The following is a 17360-nucleotide window of genomic DNA, read 5'->3' as shown; positions in this document are numbered from 1 at the left end:
AGCTTTCAAAGCCAAGCTGGGCTGAGGTTCTGAAGGCCTCAGAGCCCTGCCGCCTGCCCGGAACTCTGGTGGAAGGGAAGGAGCAGGCCCAGTGTGTTGACATTAGGGTGCGGTCCACGTGAGTGCCTTGGGGAAGCACTAACGTGTCACACAGTGCTTATTCTCCCCAGAGTTCGTTCTCTGTCCACTTTAAGTGTTTGGTAATATTGCCAGCAGTTAGTGTTTCAAAAACCGTTCTGCTTCTTAAAATAAAAGTGTTCATGGATAAAGATCACACTTCTCATCTCTTTCAGTTATCTCTGTGATGGGGGCTGTTGCACTTTATGACTAAAACCCAGTTGCATCGTCCAGGACAGGGGAAGTGGTTTGAATATAGTTGTAGCGAAATCTTCATGCCAAATGTATAATTCTTTTTAAAGTCCTTTTATCGTCTTCTGGCACATAGTACATGTTCATGAAGTATGTCATGTGGATGAGAAATTCTCTGGTTGTTCCCTAGAGAGGTAGATCACATCTTGATTTCTGGAGTTTGGTCTTTGACTCTTAGAGCAGACTGGATACTACTTTTGAAGAAAAGCTCCTGACCAGACTCTCACCTAAGCAGAAGAGATGGGCTATGGACTCAGTGCTGGAGGCTGGCACAGGATCCCTGGCCAGCACCCCCAACACACACACACACACACACACACACACATGTTCTTCACAGCAGAGATGTACTCGGCCCACTCGGGAGTAATTCATGAGGAAGGTCATTCATCACGTGCCCATCACATGTTGACTTTCCTTTTTATTTCTCCTTGTTTGTTCCCTCATCTAATTGCACCCAGTCTGTGGGTAAATGCTTTATGAGCTGGGGCCAAAGCCCAGGCCTCCTCTCCGCCTGATGAATCAGGTTCTGTCTGGAGTCAGCTCTTACTGTGAGGTGCCAGGGCACCTGAGTCATTCAGAGGCTGCTGGCTGCTGACGCCGCGGTGCCCATCACGGTCACAGCCACCTGCTGCCCCAGAGCCTCTGGACGTGCAAAAGTTTTGGTGACCAGAGAAGCTGGCCAGAGACTGAAAAGAGCCGAGGAGAACCAACCAGGGTTGTGGGGCAGTAAATACATGTTGGAGGAAAACCTAAAAACCAGGTGAGTGTTGGTGGACGAGTCGGGGCTTGGCAGCCAAATGTTGCTCCCTGCTTTCCTGCCGAACCTCTTTCCTCAGTGGTTTTGCTTTGAACAGAGTGAGGGGTACTTTTCCAGCTCAAGCTCTAAACAGAGAACATATGCAGATGTGTTTATCTTTAAAAAACAAAAAGTAGCTGATCTTCAGAAGCTGATGGTTCTTAAAGCGTTGGGCAAATAACTTAAACTTTCTCAACCTGGTTTTCTCATCTCTAAAGTTAGGATGATAATATTATCTACCTGTGTTGTCATGCGAATTCAAGGAAGCGATGCTTGTAGCTTATTCTCAGTGTTGTAGATACTAGGATGGTATTGTTGTTGGAAATGGAGGCTCTTACTTGAGGCTTTGGATTTTAATGTTGATCCATGTTCAGCCCCTTTTCACTCCTCTCTCCCTCGGCTTTGGTCAACAGAAACTCGTTCTGTGTCCAGCGAGCCAGGACCAGGGCATACAGTGGTGACCAAGGCAGATGTGGTCCTGCCTCGTGGAACTTTCCAGTCCAGTCAAGGCGGTAGACAGGAGTGTGTAAAGGGTATACGTACTAACGATGGAGTGAAGAGAGATAAAGTGGGACTTGGGGTGGAGGGGAGCAGGTGTGAGGTGGGCAGAGTCTGTTTTATGTAGGATGACATTTTCTGAATCCACAGCAACCAGCCCTGCTGCTGATACCATGTCAGCTCAGAGGTGTTTATCATGAAATGTTTTGAAGTTTGGGAAACAGTGTCTGTACCCCTGTGTATATGAGTATATCTGTGTGTGTTATGTAGGTATATGTGTGTGTCTTGTGTGTGTGTGTGTGGAGAAGGTGCCTTTTCCTTGGTGTGAACTGTGCTTTATCTTTATGAAGACATTGTTGAGAGAAGAGGAATTCTGCATGGTTTAGCAGAATTTATGTAGAAAGTAGAGGATTTGGAAGATGCTAGTGTTTGGTTCTCCTTCAAGCAGTGATTGAATGGAGCTACCAAATTGTTATTTCTTTGACGTGTGAAATGGGTAAAAAATAATACATGACTCTTTTAAAAAAATCTGCTACTTTAGCACCAAAAAATGCTGTTTAAAACAAATTTTATGCTCCTACAAGTGTCAGAAAGGCAGGGTAGAGGTACCTTGTAAGATGTGTGTTAGTAGCTCAGTCGTGTCTGACTCTTTGCGACCCCATGGATTGTAACTTGCCAGGCTCCTCTGTTTATGGGATTCTCCAGGCAAGAATATTGGAGTGGGTTGCCATTCCCGTCTCCAGGGGATCTTCCCAACCCAGGGATCAAACCCAGGCCTCCCCCATTACAGGCGGATTCTTTACCAGCCGAGCCACAAGGGAAGCCCAAGAATACTGGAGTGGGTAGCCTATCTCTTCTCCAGGGGATCTTCCTGACCCAGGGATCGAACCTGGGTCTCCTGCATTGCAGGCAGATTCTCTACTGCTGAGCCACCAGGGAAGCCCACCTTGTTGAGTACCTCCTCACAAAGGGCTGTCTTGGGCCCCTATTTCCTGGAAGGACCCTTCATGTGTGCTGTAGGCTTGCCTTTTGGAATGTAACCAGTGTGAAATCGGTGTGTCTCACATCTGTGTGTGTGTGTGATGGCAGATTTTTCTTCCTGGAGAATAAATGCTGGGGCTGAGTGTCCTAGAAGCCCTTTTCTGTAGGTGCACAGGAAGAAGAAATCCCGCTCAGACTGCATTTCCTGAGGCTGTCCCTCCACCAGGCTTCCTTTTCCTGGGTTTCTGGTAATCTCCCGCTTTCAGTGTCACTACAAATAGGGTTTGCCTCCCTCCCCCAGGATGTACTTACCACTAAGGTTCTTCGTGGCAGTTTGGGTGCTTTTATTTCACATCGTGTATTCCTCAGCAGTGTTGTTTCTTTGCACCAGTTCCTGTCGCTTATGCTTCCAAAGTTTTGCTATTTCACTGAAAAAAAAAAAAACACAACTGACCTTGGGCAGCCTAAAAGCAGCTTTGACCTGGAGAAACAGACCTGGGCAGCCTTTAAGCAACTTTGTGTGTGGTGGCTGGCAACTTTCAGCCTTGGGGCATCAACAGGGAACGGTGATCCTAGGAGCCTTGCGATTTTTCAGATGTTGGTCTGTTGTTTTCTTCAGGGGCTGTGGCATTAATGAGCAACCCTGGGAAGTTCCCCGAGTTCCCTCTCCAGCAGCCGGAAGGGAGGAGGCAGTCTGGAATGGTCATCAAAGAGAGAGCAATTTCTTCTCTCGCAAGCTGTACTGTGTTTTTTTTTATTTGTTTTTTGCTTGTTTTTTTCATGGAAGATACTTTTAATGTTTAATTTTTAAAAATTGGGGTATAGTTGCTTTACAGTGTTGTACTGGTTTCTGCTGTACAACGAAGTATGTTGTTTTTAACTTGGGCTATAGGACCTCAAGGGTCTCCCCTGGTGGCTCAGAGGATAAAGCATCTGCCTGCAATGCAGGAGACCTGGGTTTGATCCCTGGGTTGGGAATATCCCCTGGGGAAGGAAATGGCAACCCACTCCAGCATTCTTGCCTGAATCCCATGGACAGAGGAACCTGGCGGGCTACAGTCCATGGGGTTGCAAAGAGTCGGACACGACTGAGCAACTTCACTTTCTTTAGGACCTCGAGTACATCTGCCGGGATGGGTGTATTAGCTTATTCATCTGCATCCCTGTCTCACACAGCGCATTCTGGTGTGATATTCATCAGTGCCATCGGGGCACCAGTTTACACGGCATGAAGAAGTTAGCAATGACCTTGGGTACTTACTGCTTGCCTTTGAATCTTAAATGCTGGTTCCCTCAAGCCTCTCCCTCTTCTTTCTTTCATGAGGAAATCAGTACAAAAACTCAAAACGAGAAATATGCTAGGACCATAAGGTCAGTGCTGCCCGGGATGGACAGACTCTTGGCTGAAGTGTGGACTTGAGAGCTGATTGTCCCTGCCCTGAGCCAGTCTCCTGGGGAGAGCTTAATCCCAAACCCTGGACCCTGCAGGTACACAGTGACACTGAGGAGAGAGGATCCCTGAGGGGCCAGCGGATACAGGAGAGTATGGGCGGGGAAGGCCAAAGCCCAGCAGCTCAGGGCTGTCCTTCCTGCAGGTGGAGTTCAAGGTCTGGTGCACTGTCTGGGGTGGGAGAATCCCGCCGCTCTTCAACGCCATTGTTTCAAAGCACAATAGCCAAGACTTAAAGGAGAACAACCAAAGGTAGAAAAGAGCACCTGCTGTTTATTCCTTACTTTGAGGAAGATTTGTCCCATGCTAAACCATCTGATTTTAAAATCCAGGACAAAGACCTTGAACATTTATCTCCATTGGTAAATAAGACAAAAAGAGAGAAAGAACACGGGGTGGTGAAAACCTGGAGAAAGGCAGAGAGGGAAGGGACACGTGTGGGAGCTGGTATCACTTGCTCGTAGCTTTGTACGTTCCGTGACCTTTTTTCCTGTGTTGTGGGGCCAGTTCCTTCATGAAGTAGGTAGTTTTGAATTTAGGCTTGGAGCAAATAAAAAAAGGATTAAAGCAGAGGAGTGAAATTTGGGTTTGATGAGTGTTTAAAACAAAAGGTTGTTCATTCACTGAGCTGAAGTGACTGTATCTGTTTTGTACTTTTAGTTTTACAGAATATTCTTTGTCTATTTCCTCAGGTGCAACTATTAGTATTTCAAAACTGCTCTTGAGGTCAGAGGGACATATAATAACCTACGTATGTGTACAGTGTACAGTTTGATGTGTTTTGACATAGGTGTACACAGGTCAAACCACAGCTACAATAAAGAGAGTGAAGGTTATCCATCACCCCAAAGTGTTTTCTTTGCCCCCTTATAGTGCTTCTCATCCCCAATCCCACCCAGCCTTTCCCAGGCAACCAGTGAGGTACTTTCTGTCACCATAGATTGCTTTGTATTTTCTCAGATAAGTTGAATCATATAGTTGCTGCTGCTGCTAAATCACTTCAGTCGTGTCCAACTCTGTGTGACCCCATAGACGGCAGCCCACCGGGCTCCTCCATCCCTGGGACTCCCCAGGCAAGAACACTGGAGTGGGTTGCCATTTCCTTCTCCAATGCATGAAAGTGGAAAGTGAAAGTGAAGTCGCTCAGTCGTTTCCGACTCAGCGACCCCAGGGACTGCAGCCCCCCAGGCTCCTCCGTCATTGGTGCACCATAATTATTTTGAAATTCACCCGTGTTGTATGATATTGATATTCATTCCTGTTTATTGCCAAGTAGCATTCCATTATATGGACATACCACATCTGTTTATGCATTCACATGTTCATGGACATTTGGGTGTTTCCAGTTTCAGACGTTTGTGTTCCAGTTTTAACAGCTTCAGAATAAAACTATTATGAACATTTCTGTACAAATGTTTTTGTAGACATAGCTTTAATTTCTCTGTGAAACTGAAAGTGTTAGTTGCTTAGTTGTGTCCAACTTTTTGTGACTCCATGGACTGTAGACCACCAGGCTCTTCTGTCCATGGAATCCTCCAGGCAGGCAAGAATACTGGAGTGGGTTGCCATGCCCTTCTGCAGGGGATCTTCCCGACCTAGGGATCAAACCCAGGTCTCTTGCATTGCGGGCAAATTCTTTACTGTTTGAGCTACCCGGGTAAGTGGCTTAAGGCTCAGATGGTAAAGAATCTGCCTGCAATGCAGGAGACCTGAGTTCAATTTCTGGGTCAGGAAGAGCCCCTGGAGAAGTAAATGGCTACCCACTCCAGTATTCTTGCCTGGAGAATTCCATGGACAGGGGAGTCTGGCATGCTACAGCCCATGCAGTTGGTTTGAACTTACATTTGTCCAGTGACAAATGATGTTGAACATCTTTTCTAGTGCTTATTTACCATCTATCTACCTTTTTTGGGTGAGATGTTTATTCATATCTTTTGCCAGTTTTTAAATGGAATTGTCTGTTCCTGAGTATTTAATATTTATTTTATTTCTTATTATTCCAGTTTTTTTGTTTTGAGAATTCTTTATAGGTTACAGATGCAAGTCCTTAATTTATTTTCAGATGTTTCCCCTAGTCAATAACTTGTCTTTTCATTTTCTTAATGGTTAATGTCTCCTTTCAAAGAGGAGACATTTTCTATTTCAAAAAAGTTTGATTTATCAAGTTTTTTTTTCTTTCATGGAATGTACATTTAGTTTCATATCTAAGAAATCTTTACCTAACTCAAGGTCACAAAGACGTACTCCCATGTTTGCTTTAGGTTGATAGTTTCGGATTGTAAATGTGTATCTATGTCTTATTTTTGAGTTAATCTTTGCACATGGTATGGGTCAGGGTTCTTTTCTTCTCCCCTGTGTATAAACACCTGTTCTAGTACAGTTAGTTGGGAGAAAACCTAGAAATTATGTTTTCTCTATTGAATTATGTCCAAATTTTTGTTAAAAATCAGTTGCCCATATATATGTGAATCTGTTTATGGACTTTAAATTGTTTTCCATTGATTATTTGGTCTTTTTTTTATTTTCTAGGTTTCTAAAATTGATGTATTATCTACATATATCATTATATTAATAGTTTCAGGTGTACAGTGTTATTATTTGGTATTTGTATATAGTGCAAATTGATCACCACAGTGTCTAGTTAATACCAATCAGCATCATAGTGACAAAATTTAATTCTTATGAGAGAACTTTTAAGAAATACTCTTTTAGGAACTTTCAAATATACGATACAATATTCCAGTGCCACACTGTCTTTATTGCTGTAGTTTCATAAATCTTGGAGTCAGGTAGCGTAAGACTTCCAGTTTTGTCCTTCACTTTTGAGGGCTTCCCAGGTGGCACTAGTGGTAAAGAACCTGCCTGCCAGTGCAGGAGATGCAGGAGGTGTGGGTTCAATCCCTGGGTCGGGAAGATCCGCTGGAGGAGGGCATGGGCAACCCACTCTAGTAGTCTTGCCTGGAGAAGCCCACGGACAGAGGAGCCTGGCGGGTTGCAAAGAGTCAAACAGGACTGAAGTGACTTAGCACGGACAGCACGGCCCAAGTCTTTCAGTTTTGTTCCTCCCTTTTGAAGGACTGTATCAGACCTTTTACATTTCCATGTGAATTCTAGATTTGGTCTGTCACTTTCTAGAGCAGAGATCCCACTTAGATTTTGATTAGGAATGCACTGAATCTTTAAATCAATTTGGGAGGAATGGACATCTGCAAAATATTGAGTTTTCTAATCCGTGAGCATGGTCTGTCTATTTCTTTAGGTCATTAATATCAGCAGTATTTTGTAGTTTTCAGTGTATAGGTATTACATATTTTTAATGATGTTTATCCCTAAGCATTTTATATTTTTGATGTAGTTTTAAAATTTCAACTTCCAATTTTTCATTGGTACTACATAGACATACAACTGAATTTTGTGTGTTGATCTAGTTTTCTGCAAACCTGTTAAGGTCACTTTGCTTATCTGTTCTACTAGCTTTTTTGTGACTCCTGTAGCATGTTTTTTTACCTAGATAATCTTGTTGCTTGTGAATAATGACAGTTTAACTTTTTCCTTTCCAATCTAAATTACTTTTTAACTTTTTCTTATTGTACTGGCTGTATAAGGTTGAATAACATTGAATGGAAGTGATGAGTGGACATTCTTGTTCCCCATCTTAGTAGAAAAGCATTCAGTCTCTTTCACCATGCAGTATGATATTATCTGTAGGTTTTTTGTAGATATCCTTTATCAGGTTGAGGAAGTTCCCTTATATTCCTTGTTTGCTGAGAGTTTGTATCAGAAAAGCACATTAGATTTTGTTAAAACGATTCTTCTCCATCTATGGTGATTATCTTTTTTGTTGTTGATATTATGAGTTACATTGACTCATTTTTAAATTGTCCAACAAACTTGATAAACTCTACTTAGTCATGATACGTATTTTTAAAATAAATTATTTGGTTTAATTTGCTAAAATATTTTATTATTGTTCATGAGAACTATATTCATGTGAGATACTGGTCTATAGTTTCTTTTCCTCTGATGCCTTTGTTTTGTTACCATGATAATGATGGTTTCATCAGGTAAGTTAAGAAAATTTGCTCCCCTTCATTTTCTGGAAGAGTTTGTGTAGAATTGGCATTTTTCATTCTTAAATGTTTGATAGAATTCACCAGTATATCCATCTGGGTCTGGAGATCTCTTTCTGGGAAAAAATTGACAAATTCTATCTCTTTAGTAGATGTTGGACTATTCAAGTTACTTATTTGTTCTAGTGTACGGTTTTGTTTATGTTTTTAAGGGGATTTGTCAGTTTCATTTATCAGTTTTTTTTGGCATAAAGCAGTTTTACTCCCATTATCATTTTCATATCTGCAGAGTCTTTAGTGTTGTCATCTATCTCCTTTTTGGTACCATAATTTGTGCCCTATCTTTCTCCCCCTCTCTCTTTCTCTGTGTCTCTCTCTTTCTGACTGGCCTGGTTACAAGTATATCAATATTTTTGACTTTTTCAAAGAACTCGATAGGTTTCTCTATTGTTTTCCTTTATCATTTCATTGATTTCTCCTCTGATCTTTATTAATACCTGTTTTCTGTTTACTGTAGGCTTAATTAACTCTTCTTTTTCTCATTTCTGAAGGTGAAAGCTGAGGTCCTTGATTTGAGACCTTTATTCTTTATAATGTAGACCTTTGTTCTTTATAAAAATTTAGTGCCATAAATTTCCCTCCAAGTCCTGCTGTTTAGCAGCATCACATACATTTTGATATATCACCTTCATTTCATTCATTTTAGAATACTTTCTCATTTTCTTTTTGACTTATTCTTTAACCCTTGGGTTACTTTGAACTATGTTTTTTATTATATAAATATTTGGGAGTTTCCTGGAGATCTTTCTGTTATTGATTAATTCTATTGTAGTCAAAGGATATTCTTTCTATGACTTGAATCCTTTAAATTTATTGAGACTATTTGTATAGGTTAAAATCTGGTTAGTCTTTGGGACCTGAGTAGAATGTGTATTCTATTGTTGGGTAGAATATTCTATAAATGTCAATTAGGTCAAGTTGATGGATAGTTTTCTTCCAGTCTTTACTGATTTTCTGTCTGCTTATTCTATAGAATCCTCTGAGAGTAGAGTTGGAGTTTTCCAACCGTAATTCTGAGTTTTTCTGTTTTTTTTTTTTTTTTTTTTTCTTTCAGGTCTGTCAATTTTTGCTTCAGATACTTTGAAGCTCTGTTGTTATGTGCATAAACATTTAGGATTGTTATTAAATTGACCCCTTTGTTCTGAAGTGACATTTTTCATCCCTGGCAATATTCATTTATCTTAAATTTATCTTGTCTGATAATAACACTAGCATGATTTATCTTTTTTCCCATCTTTTCACTTTTAGCTTATTTTTGTCTTTATAGGAAAAGTTTGTTTTCTGTAGGAAGCATTTTGGTACTTTTCCTCTGTGTTTCAATTGGGGTGGTTTCTATTGCCATGTCAACTTCACCAGTCTTTTCTCCTTGCTTATCTAATCTGCCATGAATCAATGTCTGATGTAATTTTCATCTTGGAGGTTGTGTTTCTCATCTAGAAATTAAGTTTGCTCTTTAATATTTTTTATGTCTGTAGTTAACTTTTTGATTATATAGAATACTGTTGTAATACCCATTTTAATGTTCTTGTTTGATAATTATACTATCTATGTTAGTTCTATTTTAGTTTTGGTTGATTTTCTCCAAACTCAGAACAGTTTCCTGCTTCTTTGCATGCCTCGTAATTTTTGTTTTTATTGAATTCCAGACTGAATTTTATCTCATTGCATGCTGATATTTTTGTATTCTTAAAAAATTTGTTATGGGATAGTTTTAATTTATTCTGGGATGGTGAAGTTACGTGGAAACAATTTGATCCTTCTGGGTTTTGCTTTTAGGTGATATCAGAGAAGCATTTACTATAGGGCTAATTATTTGCCATGATTAAGACAAGATCCTTCTGAGTACTATTCCCCATTTTCCATGAATTATGAGATTCTAGTCTGGCTGGTGAGAGTAGCCCAGTATGAGTACCTCTGATTGTTTGGCTGCCTCTTTCCCTGGTCTCAGGTCTTTCCCTTGCGTGTACTGATGAGTACTCTGCTGAATACTCAGAGGGACCCTCGGTAGATTTCCAGATTCTTCTCTGGGCTACACACTCATATTTGGCTCTGTGAATTCTCCTTACCTTGCTCCCCCCAGTCTCCCAACTTAGCATCTGATTACTCCCAAGCTCTGTCTAGGGTCCTTTTCCCCATGTCATGCCTGGGAATTTTCTCAAAGCAGTAAGGCAGCGTTTTGTATGTCTTAAGCAGAAGAGGAAAGATGATGCATATTCCTTAATCTTGGCCAGAACAAAAGTTTTGCAGCCATTAATATTTCAAATGTGTTGACAGTATATAATGATTCATAGAAAACGATCAAAGTTTTTATGAAAATCCTGTCTCTGGGTACATATCTTAGTAGTGTAGTGTCTGACTCTTTGTGACTCCATGGACTGTAACCCACTAGGCTCCTCTGTCCATGGGGTTCTCCAGGCAAGAATACTGGAGTGGGTCTCCATTTCCTTCTCCAGGGTACATATCTTGCTGCCGCTGCTGCTAAGTCGCTTCAGTCGTGTCCGACTCTGTGCGACCCCATAGATGGCAGCAGCCCGCTAGGCTGCCCCATTCCTGGGATTCTCCAGGCAAGAACACTGGAGTGGGTTGCCATTTCCTTCTCCAGTGCATGAAAGTGAAAAGTGAAAGTGAAGTCGCTCAGTCGTGTCCAACTCTTCGCGACCCCATGGTCTGCAGCCTACCAGGCTCCTCCACCCATGGGATTTTCCAGGCAAGAGTACTGGAGTGGGGTGCCATTGCCTTCTCTTGTACATATCTTAAGTAGCTCTAAAAATGAAAGAGATACTGTGCACATAAAAATATTCTGTACAGCATTATTTGTGATGGGGAGTTAGAAGAAATCTAAGAAAAGGAGAGTGGTTAAAATTACAGCATATCTATGCACTGAAATATTAGGGGTTATTTTAAATGATAATTCCAAAGATTTTCAATGTTAAAAATGCTTAATATTAAATTCATTAATGATATGGTAATTAATGTACCATGGTATATCATCATTTGTTGTTGTTTTTCATCATTAAAACCTCGTAAAACATTCATCTGGATAAAGACTCAAAGAGAATACACCAAATGACAGCATTTTAGGGAGATTGAATAGATTTAAAGAATGTATTCATCATTGTCCTGGAATCTATCAATTTGGAATTAATTTGGGAATTATTATTTTAATTTATCAGAAAAATAAGATAGCTGTGGACACACTGTTAACCTTAAGAAATCAAAATTAACAGTGTCATTGATGCTGCCTTGCACGGCACCCAGCAGTTAAGTCTTTCTTCCCCTCCTGTCCTGACTACACCCATATTAATCTCTCATCCTTTTACAGTCTTGTGTATATGTTTGCAAACTTCTTATGAATGTATTATGTTGTTGTTCTGTGATTTAACAAGATTAAGAGTCATCCTGGTGTATTTATTTTTGTCATAGAGTGGCATATTTGTGTATGGATATACAGTTTCACGAGCCATCTCCTGATCATGGACATTTAAGTTGCCTCAATTTTTCAGTGTTACAAACACTGACGTTATTAAAATTCTTATATGTATGTCCTTGGGCACTCATATGAGAATTTCTCTAGGTTAGAACATGTTAGTGTGACAGAAGTTACAGATTTGTGAGGCTGACAATTACGTTTGATGGAGCTGGGTTTCATAACCTTTCTTGTTTTACCTGTTCTCTGGAAGAAAGGTTGCTTTACTTCTCCAGATGTATATTAAGAAGATTGTAAATTGATTCTTAATAAAAGAAAAGTACCATAAATTGCATTGTTAATCAGATGAACTGAAATTTAAATGACAATCTGAAACCTTTCTGGTTAATCCTTATAGCTGTGCCTTAGTTGTCTAGAATCAGGGGAGTCCCTTAAGAATTTCAGTATCGATTTTGGCACCATTGGTAAGATGATTCCTTATGTGTAAACTGCTGTGTGAGGGGCTCCTGGGATTGTCCTGTTGGCCCACCCTTGGCGGCAGTCACCTCCCAGCAGCCCTGTGAGCTTCAGTGCGCGCAGTCTGTGCCCACGTTCTCATCCAGAGCCCTGTGCTCAGCTCAGCCATCCGCCCCGGCTCCTCCACAGCCTGCCCTGTTGCCACCAGTGTTTTCACAGGATAGGAAGGATCACCTGGCTCCAGCCCCCACCTCGTCGTCACGTGTTGTGAAGTACTGTCTTCTCTCTGCTGACCTTCTCCTTGGACCACAGCCAGCCATCACTTCCTGATGTCCCTTGACGGTTTCATGGAGGTGGATTCTTTTGGGGCCTGTTCAGCTTTTCAGGAAGGGATGAGGGGGAACAGCTAGAAGATTTCAGAACCCTCTGCCTCTGATCACCTCCCTAAGGCAAGACCACCTACCAGCCGGGGACCCAGTGGCGTTGCTTCCCCTCTCAAGGACCTTCTCTCTGACACTGCGGCTCTTGGCTCCTCAGAGAGAGGAGGAGAGAAAGATGAACCTCAGGGCCTGCTGTGGCCTCGATCCCCCCAACCCCACCCCAAACCTCACCCCCAGAAGGTAGCTTTTTAAAGTAAGACTAGATGACTTTATTCTTTTCTCATTTCTAATAGACTGAGATTTGCATGTGATTATTATTTACTAATTATATACCATTCAGCTGCATTGCCTGCCAATATCTCCACCTCTTCTGTTACTCCTTTAGCACTTTGCTCGGACAGAACACATTCGTGGTTTGTTTTTGTTTAAATAATTTTATGGCTTGTATTTTATTCATTTATTTTTATTGGGATCTAGTTGCTTTACTGTGTTGTATTAGTTTCTGCTGTACAATGAAGAGAATTAGCTGTATGTATTCATTTATTTCCATCTTCTTGAATCTCCCTCTCACCTGCCCCGCCAATCCCATCCATCTAGGTCACCACAGAGCACCAAGCTGAGCTCCCTGTGCTATATGGCAGGTTGATCTTTAAATCCTTTCTCTTTTTCATTTATTTTCAGGGGAGGCAGTGCTGTTTTGCATGTGGGATCGTAGTTCCCAGACCAGGGATCGAACCCATGCTCCCTACATTGGAAGCATGTAGTCTTAACCACTGAGCCACCAGGGAAGTCCCGAACACACTCATGTTTTAAACCGATCTGCACAGTGAGTTTTCCTCCTTGTGTAAGGTTGGTGCTCCCTGAAGACGTGTCTGTTTCTGTTTTCATCCCTGTCTTATTCTGAGTTCCTGTCTCCAACTTGCTTCCTCTGGAGACCTCTTTCTTCCCAGCAGTCCCTGGCTTCCCTCTCCTCCATCAGAAGTCAAAGAGAGCTCTTCATGGGGGTGACTAAGGGCCACAGAAATGGTCAGGTGTCTCTTCTTTATCTATTAGTAGGAGCATATGCAGTGTTTGTCTGGCCTGAAGCTTATATGAGTTGGGGTATAAAAGTGAAGATTTTAGAATGAGAAGATGAGTCACAACAAATTACAGATTATTAAAGGCTGACAGATACCATAGACCATCTCAAAAACTAGAAAAAAACTTAATATTTTTATTACTCATCTCACTAACAGGCTTCTATAATATAATTTTTCCTGCATTTTTTGACTGTTTTCTAACCTCTTGATACTGCAGTGATGTTTATCGCATTTTCTATAGATAAAGCAAGGAAGTAATTCAGTCTTTGTTCTGGTATGATCAGTTAAAATTTGTTTTATATTATTGATAGTTTAGAGTGAGGATCAGCAGACTTTTTCCTGTAAAGGATCAGATGATAAATATTTTGGGGCTTGGGAGCCACATGGCCTATGTAGCAACTGATCAACTCTGTCTTTCTGTGCACAAGCAGTCCTGGTCAGTATGTATGGATGTGGCTGTAGCCCAACAAAACTTTATTTATAAAAACAGGCAATGGAGCAGATTTGGTCAATGGGCTGTAATTTGTTGGACCGTAGTTTTGCCAACCCTTGCTTTAGACTGTTTCTTTCATCTTCACAGGTCATTTATGGTAATCTCTTAGAAATGTCTAGGATATTTGCAAATGGCGGGGTGGAGGGGGGGACCTCCGTTAGTGTTCTTTCATGTAGGAGCTGTAGGAATTGGAAGTATATCCCACAGACAAGCTTCCAGCTCTTTCCATCCAAAGTGCTGGTTTTCCTCCCATCTTGTACTTGAGGGTTCCTCACACTGAGGTCACATTCATATTGCAGTCTGAGCTCTGGGCCTGCCCCTCGGGTCACACAGTCCACTGAGTTGCCGCACCGGGCAGCAGGAATGTTTTAAGGAATCATTCCTTCATCGGGACAACCAGCAAAAATCTAACTGTACATGGAAGAAATGGTAAACCATGTAGATACATCCCACTAAACCCCTACTTCACTTCCCTGAGCTAGATCTTCCAAATGCTCATGGTGGTTCTACCACTTGCCATCTGAGAAAGTGTGGTGGAGGGAACCAGCGTGGATACAGACCGTGGGCTTAAGTGATGGCATTAAAGTGCCTTCCTTTTGCAAGTCACATGAAAATATGAGGCCATCAGAACACATGGCTGGGGCCCTTCGAGGTCCGGGAAGAGTGAGGGCTTCTGGTACTAATAACCCCTGTCCCCAGCGTAGGTTCCATTTATCTCCTAGTGGATGGACGCTTGAACCTTACTTTTCTTTGTGGAAAGGAAGCACGTATCCACTGAAAATGAGTTTCAGTAAGCTGGGGAGAGGCATAATTTCCAAGGCCTATAGCACTGGCGACCCACTCCAGTATTCTTGCCTGGAAACTCCCATGGACGGAGGAGCCTGGTAGGCTACAGTCCATGGGGTCGCAAGAGTCAAACGCAAGAGCGACTTCCCTTTCACTTTTCACTTTCATGCATTGGAGAAGGAAATGGCAACCCACTCCAGTGTTCTTGCCTGGAGAATCCCAGGGATGGGGGAGCCTGGTGGGCTGCTGTCTATGGGGTCGCACAGAATCGGACGCGACTGAAGGGACTTAGCAGCAGCAGCAGCAGCAGCATTCCTTCTGGGGCCCCTGAAATCATAGCCCAAATGCAGCAGACTTCTTCCCCTGCTCTTGAGTCTGAGTTTGGAGGAAGTGACATGTGTTAGTGTGTCCTTGGGCACCAGGAGGGAGTGTGTTGCATCTTGGCCTGATAACTGGCGTGAAGAGGGATACACATTGCTGAAATTCTTCTCTGACTTAGAAATGCCGCCTGCTGCTGCTCCCGTCTGCCCCTGGGACTTCAGGCTGGGCTTTGCATGTCCCTCCTTAGAGCCTGTTCGCCTGTAAGCTGACCTTGAGGCCAGAGCTCCCCCGAGGAGGGAGTTGCAGGGCTCTTGTAAGAGTGTGGAGGGTGCTGGCAAATAGAATCTGCTGATGGAAATCATGGCAGGCAACTGCATATATTCTGATCATCCTCTTATTTCACTTGGAAAGGCATGACCAGTAGTTCCTCAAGCTTACAAGAGCCAAATATGTATCGTCATCTCTTACTTGGTTTTCCCTGCAGCCCCCTGAGAAACATCACCATCTCATTTTTTTGGAGGAAGGATTTGAAGCATCAGAGGTCAAATCGCTTATACAGAGTTGCTTGTTGATAAGAGGTGATGCTGCCTGGCTTCAGACCCAAGTTTCCTGGCTTCTAGACCCATACTTGTGACCACTTCCCTGGCCTACCCCCTGCTTCTCTTCTTCCAAGGCTGATGTGGAGCAAGGGATCCAAGCATTCGCCATTCTTGACAGCTCTGTCCATTTGGATGAGGGGGATCCAGCCAAATGGGCCTAGCAGGGTGCCTGGCACTTAGCAGATGCTTGTGGCTGCTGGCATGAATGAATGCATTTGTCAGTCCTGGGAAAAGCCAAGAGAGTCTGGGCCAAACGGAGGGCAGCGCCTCGCACAGATTGCTGTACAATGTGCTGCTAAGACTAGCGTGAGTCCTGCAGCAAAGCTGTACACTAGTCTTCAGTGAAAACTTTTCATAGTTTTTTACTTTAAATTTGTTTATTTTTTAATTGAAGGATAACTGCTTTACAGAATTGTGTTGGTTTCTGCCACACATCAACTTGAATCAGCCATTTTTTTCTTTCTTTTTTCAGTTGTGAAGAGCAAATGGGTTGCTTATTTTGTGTTGAAAGAGAATCTTTAATTGTAGGATATAAAGCAGTGTTTGTCAGTTTTTTTTTCAAATGATCACCTTCCTCTGGAGCCTTTTAATATACATTTAGTCCTTAATTACCCTCATTCAACCCCCATGAAGTTTTAATGCCCCAGACTATGTATCTGTTATGTACTAGGTCCCTGTAGTGGAACATAGACTATTTGAACATATATTGAAGGTATTTTTGCCCCCAAGAACCAATTTTCTTGTTCTCACCCCTGTTGAGAATGCATGGTCTAAAGTGTTTATTCAGTTTTAGTAGCTGGTGACTTGTGAAATGCTCATATATTTATAGAAATGAAAACAAAGTACTTGCCAGTGACAGCCCTTAATGACCATTAGCATGGCAAAACAATCAGCTCTAATGAACATGTGATTACAGCTGCCAGGAAATAGCTATTAAATGAATGTGAGTCTAATGTGCTGGCCGCGGAGACGGGATGGGTGGTGGCGAAGTCCACGGACGCGTGGCCTTGTGGCCTCATCAGCTCCATGGAGACTACACAAGTTTTAAACCTGCTTGTGCTCAGGGAGGCGCCCAGCGCTGTTGCAGCTCACACTCAGCGCCGGAGACATCGTCTTAGTTGCTTTTGGGATTTCCTGCTGTGGATATTAGGCCATTGGTTTTTAGTCAAGTAGTGTTTTGATATGATTTTATTTTTACTTATGGTAGTAAGATATATACATGATATAATGTACCATTATTACTATTTTTATTGTACGGTTCAGTGACATTACCTTCGCAAGGTGGCACTAACATCACTGCTGTCTCCTAAACTTTTTCATCACCCAGATGAAATCTGTACCCATTAAGCAGTAACTCCTCATTCTTTCCTCCCCACCCCCTTTTCTTGTCCCTCTGCGTTTGCTTGTTCTAGACATTTCATGTAAACACAGTCATCCAAATGTGTCCTTTTGTGTGACTGGCTAATTACACTTGGTATGAATTTTTTCAAGGTTCACTCATGAGTCTGATAGGATTGTTAAATGTGCCTCTGTTAAATGCATTCACACATACTTCAGTTTTTTGGAATGAAGATAATAGTGGACATGCACAACCA

At 42.1% G+C, this 17360-nt stretch overlaps 1 protein-coding gene across 15 annotated transcripts in view; it reads left to right on the top strand.

Annotated features, from left to right (window-relative positions):
- FHOD3 (formin homology 2 domain containing 3) overlaps positions 1-17360 on the top strand; it is a 523276-nt gene that overhangs the window by 275189 nt on the left and 230727 nt on the right. Inside the window, exon 1 of one of the 15 annotated variants that reach the window (XM_086372643.1) lies at positions 848-1129. The exons of 13 other annotated variants lie outside the window; for them this stretch is intronic. The gene's annotated coding sequence lies outside the window, so the exon portion shown is untranslated. Of the gene's footprint in view, positions 1-847; positions 1130-17360 lie in introns of those variants that run through there. One more of the 15 variants, XM_086372651.1, reaches the window with a different exon arrangement.

This window comes from Bos grunniens, chromosome 24 (genome assembly GCF_055505025.1).
Source record: "Bos grunniens cultivar Pamir isolate PY7600 chromosome 24, Bosgru_T2T1.0, whole genome shotgun sequence".
NCBI lineage: Eukaryota > Metazoa > Chordata > Mammalia > Artiodactyla > Bovidae > Bos > Bos grunniens.
The sequence above is the reverse complement of the archived record's forward strand: the minus strand, read 5'-3'. Positions and strand labels throughout refer to the sequence as shown.